We start from the raw sequence: 10,477 nt of genomic DNA on the forward strand, positions 1-10,477 counted from the left end.
AGTATCACAGGAAATGATTCTTTTGAACTCATCCGGTGATAGTGCGCAAGTAATTGCATTTAGTGCTTTAGCATTTGCACTACTCTCACTTTTCTGAAGAGTGGTCCATTGGTAATATGGTGTGACTTTCATAGATTTTGAACCATCAACCCCAGTAACTTCCATGATAGGAGGTTTCCATTCAGTCACTGTGGCTTGCCACACATTTTCATCCATTGATTTGAGGAAGATCCTCATTCTGGCTTTCCAATAGGCATAGTTGGAGCCATCAAAGGGTGGAGGCCTTGTGACTGAAAGGCTATCAAAATTTGACATCTTAAATAGCTTAAATCGTTAGCTCAGGAATTAAATCCAAGAATAAAAAGAGCTATTAGGCTCTGATACCACTTGAAAAGGCCAAGCTATATGTCCTAGAGGGGGGGTGAATAGGACAATGCCAAATAAAACTTATAACAGCGGAAATAAAAAGCAAATGATAGCCAAAGTAAATCACAAAGCAGTAAATTAAAATAACCTCAAAATTCAGATCTTGAGAGGTTGATACAAACGTTGTTCTAAGGACAACCTTACACCAAAAACCAGAGTTTATGGTAGGACAACCTTATTTCTAGAAAGGTCTTTGTATCAAATCTCAAATCGAAGAGGAATACAATAATAAATATAAACTGAATTGAAATAACTTGTAATTAAAAATGTATTGTTCTAGGGACAGCCATACACCATAAAAATGGCAGGGCAACCTTGCTGGAACAACTTTCAAATGAAATTGAAAATCAAGCTTATAAAGGAATAGCAGAAAATAAATTCTAAGCTATTACAACATTCTCACAAAGCTTGAATTAAATAATTACAACATTCACCACCATACATACATCCCACAAAAATTAATTAAAGATTAGAAATATAAATCATTCAACCACGACACAAGGGTTTACAGTGGTTCGCCTGTGTGTTCACCAACTGTTATACAATAGCCACACAAAATGCTACTCCACTCCTAATATCCTCACACAGGGGATATTAGCGTTCACTAAAAATAGGTTTTCCCAGGTTCACCCAAAACCTTTACAATTGTGTCTTTGTATGTGGGCTTACACAATTAAAAAACCCCACTTCTGAGTTTTCCTGGCTCTCCTCAAAACCAATACAACAAGATTTTTCTGGCAAATCTTAAAAGAAACCAAAATAGAAAGGGATTTACAATAAGATGTAAAATACCTGAATATCTCCTTCGTTGTAGCAGCCCGGTAGAACCAAATCAGAGTAGATGATTGAATGTCCAAGTTCAATGTCCAGTACTCGATTACAATGGTTCTAATTCTAATAGATTTTAAATTAAACCAAATAGGGCTTGCCTTAATTGATTTTGATTCCAAAGAAAGGGAATAATAATTCCTCTTATCAAATCAGATTGGAATAGCAGAAACAAAATCAATTAAAATAAAGCTAAGGAAAGAGAATATTAAATAAGCACACTTAGCTTAGATGGAGCACAGAATTATCTCTCAGAAGTTCGACGAAGATTGGCTTGAATGGATTAAGTAATTCGATGATTTCTTCTGAGATTCGTGCACTATTTATAGGTGAGAAGATCGGGTCTTCGACTGGTCTAGAGTGCTCTTCGACTAGTCGAAGCAACAACAGATATTTGAAAAATCCGGCGGGATATGCTCTGACCGTTCTACGACTGGTCGAAGCTTTCCTACGACTGGTCGTAGGCCCTGTAAAACTTCGCTGGAATTCGAGTCGAAGATTTTCGACTGGTCGTAGATGCAGTCGACAATGTTCTTACGACTGGTCGAACAGATTCCTAGGGTCGAACAGATTCCTGGACTAGTCGAAGCCTAACAGATTTTATCCGAAATATGTAACAAACTTACGACTGATCGAGGATTTTCTTAGACTAGTCGAAGCAAGTCTAGGACTAGTCGAAGAAGGCCTAGGACTAGTCGAAGAACAGACCAATCACATGTAAAATAAACATTCGGTTTATGTATCCGAAATGACCTACTTCTAAGGTCAACCTATGGTCAGTCAAACCTCAATCATGAAGTATGGACATTGAAACATTAGGAACAAGTGACCTTGAAGTATGAGCCTTGAAGTCTTGATGTAGATCAAACTTGAAATCTTGATGTAGCTCAATCTTGAAAGGGTCTTGAGTTCTACCTTGTACTCTTCAGCTTGAGTCTTGTCTTGTGAGCTTAGCTTGTTCATGAATGTTGATCCTTGAGAGAGCTTTACTTATGCAAGTTATATATAACATAACAGTGATTTTGGCACCACAAATTTGACAACAGACAGGGATAAAAACTATAGCACTTACAAGAAGAGGTACAGATCTGCTATGTAAAAGATAGCCAAAAAATAACAGATTTGAGGGCATGTTCGATGACATTGACTGGATCTTCGATGGAATCGAAGGACCTTCAACAATTATCTTAGCGGAGCTCCCATCTCCAAATGTAACCAACCCACCATCAAATTCTGACTAATGACAAAAATGGGTCCGGTCACCTGTCATGTGTCTGGAGCAACTGCTATCAAGATACAACTTAAAACTATTGCCTGCCTTAAAAGAAGAATGAATTACAAGGCAGTTGTTCTTATTTTTTATTACCCATTTGGTGACAATCTTCTTTGGAGATATACTTTGTTTTCACCTTGGGGTTGTTTAGATTTCTCAGGTAACTGAACTAGATTCCCTTGTCTCATCAATTCTTCAGTTTTTCGATTCAGTTGAGCCACCTGATTTAGCAGCTCCTCCATCCTTTTTGTCATCTTAGGTGGAGTAGGATATTTTCTTCCTTCATTTGGTGTGTGTTTTGAAGGACTCTTTGTTTTTTGTATGGTTCTTCCGATTGGTTTGAATTTACCAGAAAAGTTCAACCCAAAAGTGGAGTGAGACTTACCAAATGTAAGACATTCAAACTTGTAATGTCCCAAGTCTCTATATGAATGGAAAATAGGAGTATTTCTTATGTTGCTTCCAGATGCAACAGTTCTCTTAGTCACGGGTGGTGTAGGAAAAGAGATCGATTTGTAAATTTCATAGCCTAAGCCTCTCCTATCCTTTTGATTTCTTCTCATTCCTAGAAGTCTCTCTAGTTTTTCATTACTTTGGGAGAACCTATGACTAAGTTCAATAGATTGTTTTGATTTTTCTATATTTAATCTCAGTTTATGACTTTCAGTCTTTAGACACATATTTTAGATTCTAGATGTTCAATTTGTTTATTTAATTTTTTCATTTCAGATGTAAGGGATGTTGTTGTCCTTTCAAGTTTGTCATTTTTCATATAATATTGATAAAGATCATTTATCAAGTGAGTATTTATTTCTAATGTTTCATCCAAATCTTTTTACAATTGCTTGTTCTTATTTTCAGCAATGCCAAGTTTTTTAAAAACACTAATGCTACGGATGTAAAGTTGATCAAAAGCATCATGTATGTTTTCTTGTTCTTCTCTCTCATCATCCGAGGAGGGTACCTCTTTGGCTTGTTGCTCATCTTTTTCCTCATTGTCCTTTGAATTGGGAATGTGTTAAGGGTCAAATAATGCATATCAGACCCCATTTATTGCTTGGATTTAAGAACATGATATTGTTTAATAGCTCAATTTAATCGTGTTTATGCTGCAGGTTGAATTTAGAAGCTTGGACTGAAAAAGATGCTAAAAGCATGGATTTGACGCTCCAAAGTCACCAGAGCAAGAGATGGCCTCCAGAGGACCAAGATTGAAGAATTTACAGGCCAGGGATCCGAGGAAATCAAGCTGTTCACATTAAAGAGGCCCGAAAATGGTCCAAAATACAAGATCACATGGTTTCTGCCATCCAATTGACACGAGACTTTGTACATGGGATGAGGACCATAAATTAACCGTACACGTAAAATTTCATCCATTGAAGATCTCAAGAAGTGGGCCAACGGACAGATCAGCCCATTAATCGTCAATATCAGGCCCACCTAATATCTGGAACTGCCTCACAATTTTTCTTGACGGTTTAAATAAGATGAGAAACAACAGGGACAGTGAAGATTTCTGAAAATCATCACAGCGGGTCCCGTACATGGTGAATGTACACCTTGTACATACAAGGCCGGCTGTGCACCGGCCGCTGGCTACCTGCCTATAACACACCCACTCGACCGACTTATAAATATGGCACTTGCCGTTTCAGCAGCGCGTAACCGGCCGCTGGTCGGTTTTGCAGAAGATAGTGGGTCCTATATGTCATCCGTATGGCTAATCTAAACCGTCCATCTTGTAGATGGCCTCGAATATGACAAACCCATGTTGAAATTTCGGACCCATACGTACACACGTATGCGGTACAAAGGCCACAAACAGACTGCACTACAATGTTCAAAAGTAATTTTATTGTGATTTCTCCACTGGGCCGCATTAATGGACATTCAAAACCACCCATTCTTGACTGAAATTTCATCCTGAATATAATGGATGGGGTGGATTTCCATGAAAGCACCCCTGTGGGGCCCACCGATCACGACAGCGCTGGACATGCGAAAGGTTACACACGTCCACAAAATTTGATTTTCCAGGCAGTTGTGGCCCACCATTTTTGATCATATGGAAAATCTGAACCATCCATCGTGTAGGCCAGCCAAAATACTTCCAAGAGATGTTGTTTTTACAGAAATAATGCAAGGAACGCGAGAGTTATGAAGCCCCGAACTTGGCTGCGAAAAGGCTTTTGCTGCGCTTGCGATAGCTTTCCAAATCTGATTTCCACCACTCCAGCAGCTATAAAAAGAGTTCCAAAACGTGGAGAAGAGGGGAGCTTAGGAAGCAGGCAGGGATGTTGAGCAAGAAGAAGAGAGAGAGAAACAAGAGCAGAGATGGGTTCTAGCTTTTCTTCTTCTTCTTTAAGTTTCTTTTGTTTATGATTTTTTCTAGAGATTATAGCCTCATCATGTCCATGAGTGGCTGAACCTCTTAGCTAGGGCTAAGAGGTGAAGCTTGTAGCATGATGGGGGACTCTTTCGCTTGTGTTTTGTATTCATACTGAACTGATACCGATTATAGTTTATTTAAGGGAGTGTTTTTAGTTTTTAATGGTCTATTGTGACTAAAATTACAATGGGTCTGCAGTGGCTTTGTGCATGTTCCTTTTATGTTTATGACATCAGGAAGCCCTGTTGTTCACCATCGTCTCCTGGGCATGGTAGGATGACGGTACCCTTCCTAACCTTCATAGCATGTTGATTGGTTGGTAATTAGTTTAATTCTGTTGTTTGCTTTGTCTCCTGGGCATGGTTTGGTGATGGAATCCATTCTAATTCATATACTTTTCATCTCTTTAAAATTTTATCAGAGGAAGTTCAGTTTAATTTCCATGATTTTTGAAGCAGGCATAAGATCTCCCTGATCTCTACAAGTGGATCCTCTGAATCCCTAGTTTCTTATCTCTGATTTCTCTTAAGTTTTACATTAATCTCTCACCATTATTCATCAATTTATATTTGATTTAGATTTCATCTTAGGCTAGTTCTATTTCTACCTAGTTTCAGATTACGTACAGGTATCAGTCCCTTGGGATTCGACCTCGGTCTCACCGAGTTTATTACTACATCACAACCCTATACTTGGGGAGTGAACAAGTTTTTGGCGCCGTTGCCGGGGATTGACGGTTACATTTTTCTGAAATTAACTAGTTTTAGAATTAGTTTAAGATTAGGATTTTACTAACTTTAGTTTTAGATTTTTATTTCTATTTGATTTCTAGAACTAACTTGTTTTCCTGTTTTGTAGGATCCTGACATAAACTTCTAAATTGGTAATCCCTTTCTAATTCCTCTACTTTTTCTATTTTTAGAATTAGGGTTTGAGTTTTAGAAATTTTCTAATTCTAGTATTTTTCTATTTTTAGGAAATAGTTTATTTTTAGAAACTTTCCTCTTTTGTTTTTAGAACTAGGTTAGTTATTTCCCTTTTTAGAAATTCTTTCTAATTTTAGATTTGGATTTTCTATTTTAGAAACTTTCTAATTCTGGGTCTTCTTTTAGAAACTAACTTTCTATTTTTTTTTATTAACTTTCTAATTCTAACTCTTTTAGAATCTAACTTTGTTTCCTAATTTATTTTTAGAAATTTTCTACTTGTAGACTTTTTGTTTAAAAACTAACTTTCCTATTTTGTAGGCTTTTAAGATAGAAATTTCTAATTCGGTAAGCTCCTTCTCCACTTTCTATTTTCCAGATCTCTTTTAGTAACTTACTTTCTAGTTTAGGACTTTCCTAAATTATTTTAGAAATTTCCAAATTTCCACTTTCCTTTAGGAATTTCTTCTTTTAGAAACTAGTTTACTTCTATCTTTCTTTTTAAGGATTTTCTAAATTTAGACCTTCTCTTTAGAAACTGACTTGTTTTGTTTTCTTTTGCAGGTTTTTAACTTATGGACTCCAATTTAGTAACTTCTTTCCAACCCTCTCTTTCTTTCTAGATTTTCTTTTCCTTTCTTAGGATTATGTTTTGAATTAGATTGAGGGTTGCAAGTGTTTCATGCCCAAGTGGGCCCGTGACAACACTCGACGTCTCTTGACTGAAGGAGGATTGGTTGAGGGGTTAACTATCTATCGCAGGACTAAACACCACTCGAAATCCCCTGAGTTAATTGAAGTGATGGCTGAAAACCAACCTCTTCTTCCCCAACCTAGGGTGGAGGACATTCAGGATGAGAATGAGGTGCATCAAGCACCCCCGCCTTGTACTTTAGGAGATTATTTACAACCAGTGGGGGTGAGTACGCCCTCATGCATGATTTTTTCTGAAAATACAGGACATATGGACATCAAGCCAGGGGTTATCCAACTCATTCCTAAGTTCCATGGGCTTAAATTTGAAGAACCATATGTACATTTGAAAGAGTTTGATGAGATCATAGACACTTTATATTTTCAAAATGTGTTTGAGGACACAGTTAGGCTGAGACTCTTTCCTTTTTCCTTAAAGGAGAAGGCTAAGACATGGTTACATTCACTGCGTCCTAGATCCATTGGCACATGGAATGATATGCAAAGGGAATTTATAAAGAAATTTTTTCCACATCATAAAACGATTACCCTTAGAAAAGTAATCATGAACTTCACCCAAAAGGAGGATGAAACATTTTACCAATGTTGGGAAAGGTTCAAGGATTTGGTCAGTTCATGCCCACAACACGGCTTTGAAACGTGGCGCATTACAAATTTTTTCTATGATGGACTGACATCTTCCATGCGCTAAATGGTCGAGACAATGTGTAATGGAGAATTCATTAATAAAAATGTCGACGAGGTATGGGATTACCTCGATAGTCTTGCTGAAAAAACACAATCATGGGATTATTACACAAAATCGAATACCACGTCTAGGCCGACTCAATCTAAGGAGAAAGGTGGATTGTATCTCTTGAAAGAAGAGGATGATCTCAAGTATAAAGTGACTACGCTCATAAGAAAAGTTGAGGCCATGGAAGGAAAGAAGGATAAGGTTAATGAAAGTGTTTGCGGCATATGTAATTGCAACATTCATACAACCGAAAATTGTCCTACGATACCCGTCTTTCGAGAAGTGTTGAATGAACAATCCAATGCCGTAAATAATTATCAAAGACCTTTCAATGGACCGACCTCTAATACGTACAATCCTGGTTGGAAAAATCATCCAAACTTTAGTTGGAGAAATGGACAAACTGCTACCCCTCAAAGTTTCTTCAATCAAAATCCAAATCAGGGGAAACCTCAAGAAGAACCGGTTCAAAATTCCATGTAAGAGCTGACCCAGGCAATGCGAGATTTTATGTAAAAGATGGATTCACGTATGACGGTTATAGAAAAGGGGATGCTTCCTGCACAACCGCTCCCCAATCTTAAACCGCATTACGAGATAAGTAATCCCAGCTCTTCAAATCAAATGGAGCACGCTAAATCCATCACCACTCTTAGGAGTGGGAAGATCATTGATAAAACTCTTCCGGTTAGGCCCAAAAAGCCTCAAGAACTAGAAGAGGACAACAATGATGGATCTTGTGAGGCCCCACAAAAATTAGAACTGGAACTTTTAGAAAAGCTAGTTACTCCATTTCCCCAACGGTTGGTCGCACCAAAACCTCTCTCTAACTCTCAGGATATCTTAGAGGTGTTGAAACAAGTGAAAGTCAACATTCCTCTACTTGATGTCGTAAAACAAATACCTTTATATGCCAAATTCCTAAAAGACCTATGCACGACCAAAAGACGGCAGAGTACTCAAAAGAAGATCTTCTTGACTGAGAAAGTGAGTGCCATCCTAAAGCAAGACGTATCATAGAAATTCAAGGATCCTGGTAGCCCAACCATATAATGTGTAATCGGGGACCAGTGAATTGATCATGCACTTCTTGACTTAGGAGCGAGCATCAATCTGATTCCCTACTCGGTATACAGACAGTTAGGTTTCGGGGAATTAAAACCCACCCTAACCACACTACAACTTGTCGATCGCTTTGTTCGTGTACCAAGAGGGATAATTGAGGATGTTTTGGTCCAAGTTGATAGATTTTACTACCCTATGGATTTTATCATCCTGGACACCGAACCCATCAATAACATGAACACTCAGATTCCTGTCATTCTTGGTCGCCCATTCCTTGCCAATTCAAACGTAATTATCAATTGCAAGAATGGTGTCATGACTATGTCTTTTGGGAATATGACATTGGAGTCAAATATTTTTTCAATAATGGTAGAAACTTAGAGGATGATAACGATTTCCATGACAATAACATGATTGACTCTTTCGTGGAAGATACGACACCTCTGACCTTATCCTCTGACCCTCTAGAGACGTGCCTGGCCCACTCCCATGATTTTGATGATGACATGATTAGGGAGACGTGTGCCTTGCTTGATACTGCACCGATACTTGAAGTTAACCGGTGGAGGCCACAATTTGAAGAGTTGCCCCAAACGGATGTAGTGCCTCTACCGTCTAACCTCAAGCCACTAAAGCTTGACCTAAAACCTTTGCCCTCTGATTTGAAATATGTCTATTTAGGTCAAGATGAGACATACCCGGTGGTGATCTCTGCCCACTTGTAGAAAGAACAGGAGAGTATGCTTATATCTACTCTCATTGAGCATAAGGGAGCCCTTGGATGGACGATAGCGGACCTCAAGGGAATCGACCCCTCGATTTGTACTCACCGCATATATCTTGAGGATAATGCGAAGACCGCTCTGCAATCACAACGTAGACTAAATCCAAACATGAGGGAAGTGGTTAAGGCCAAGGTTCTTAAACTATTGGATGTGGGTATCATATACCCGATATCCGATAGTTAATGGGTGAGTCCAACTCAGGTGGTTCCTAAGAAGTCCGGGATTACCATCTTAGCCAATGCTAATAATGAACTCGTGCCACATGAGGAAAGACCACTTTCCTTTGCCCTTCATTAATCAAATCTTGGAAAAGCTAGCTGGTCATTCCTATTACTGTTTCCTTGACGGGTATTCGGGCTACAATCAGATTGAAATCGCCCCTGAGGATCAGGAAAAGACCACATTTACATGTCCCTACGACACCTTTGCCTACAGAAGGATATCATTCAGATTATGTAATGCCCCTGCCACCTTTCAGCGATGTATGATGAGTATCTTTTCTGACATGGTGGGGAAATATCTAGAGGTCTTCATGGTCGATTTCTCTGTTTTCGGTTTATCTTTCAGCAAGTGTTTAGAAAGTCTTAATGTGTGCTGAAAAGATGTGAAAAGAAGAACTTGGTACTTAATTGGGAGAAGTGTTATTTCATGGTTCATAAGGTAATTATCCTTGGACATATTATCTCGTCCAAAGGAATCGAGGTGGATAAGGCAAAAATTGATCTTATCTCTAACCTACCTCCACCCAAGAACATACGAGATGTACGATCCTTCTTAGGACACGCTGGGTTTTACAGAAGATTCATAAAGGACTTTAGTCTCATCTCTCCTCCTTTATGTAATCTACTTCAAAAGGATGCATCATATGAGTGGATTGAGCCATGTCAGGAAGCTTTCACTAAGCTTAAGGGCATGTTGACTAGTGCACCCATCATACAACCACCCGACTGGAACCTTCCTTTTGAGCTTATGTGCGACGCTTCTGATTATGCTCTTGGAGCAGTTCTAGGTCAGCGAAAAGATAAGAGGCCTTACGTCATTCATTATGCGAGTAGGACTCTAAATCCTGCCTGGTGTGGATTCGACCATGCCTGTGAGTGCCTCTCAATTACAGCAGATGTTGCAGGCTGTGACTGCCATGCTTCAGGGTCAGGGCAGGCGCCCAGTTGTTTATCCAGCCCAGGCCAAGCAGGAGCGCGCGAGCGCCCTACTTCGAGAGTTTCGACAGCTTGATCCTCCGCATTTTCAGGGCGAGCCGGATGCGACAGCAGCTGAGAGATGGCGTTCCGATGTGGAGAAGATTTTTGATACCATGTCATGTACGACCGAGCA

General features: G+C 39.1%; 1 non-coding gene across 1 annotated transcript; it reads right to left on the bottom strand.

Annotated features, from left to right (window-relative positions):
* Positions 1-7,085: 7,085 nt before the first annotated feature.
* Positions 7,086-7,192, bottom strand: LOC131217815 (small nucleolar RNA R71). Its single transcript, XR_009157405.1, has one exon. It is a non-coding gene; the product is annotated as a small nucleolar RNA R71 (small nucleolar RNA).
* Between the last annotated feature and the right edge of the window lie 3,285 nt (positions 7,193-10,477).

Source organism: Magnolia sinica, chromosome 10, assembly GCF_029962835.1.
Source record: "Magnolia sinica isolate HGM2019 chromosome 10, MsV1, whole genome shotgun sequence".
In the NCBI taxonomy this organism is placed as follows: Eukaryota; Viridiplantae; Streptophyta; class Magnoliopsida; order Magnoliales; family Magnoliaceae; genus Magnolia; species Magnolia sinica.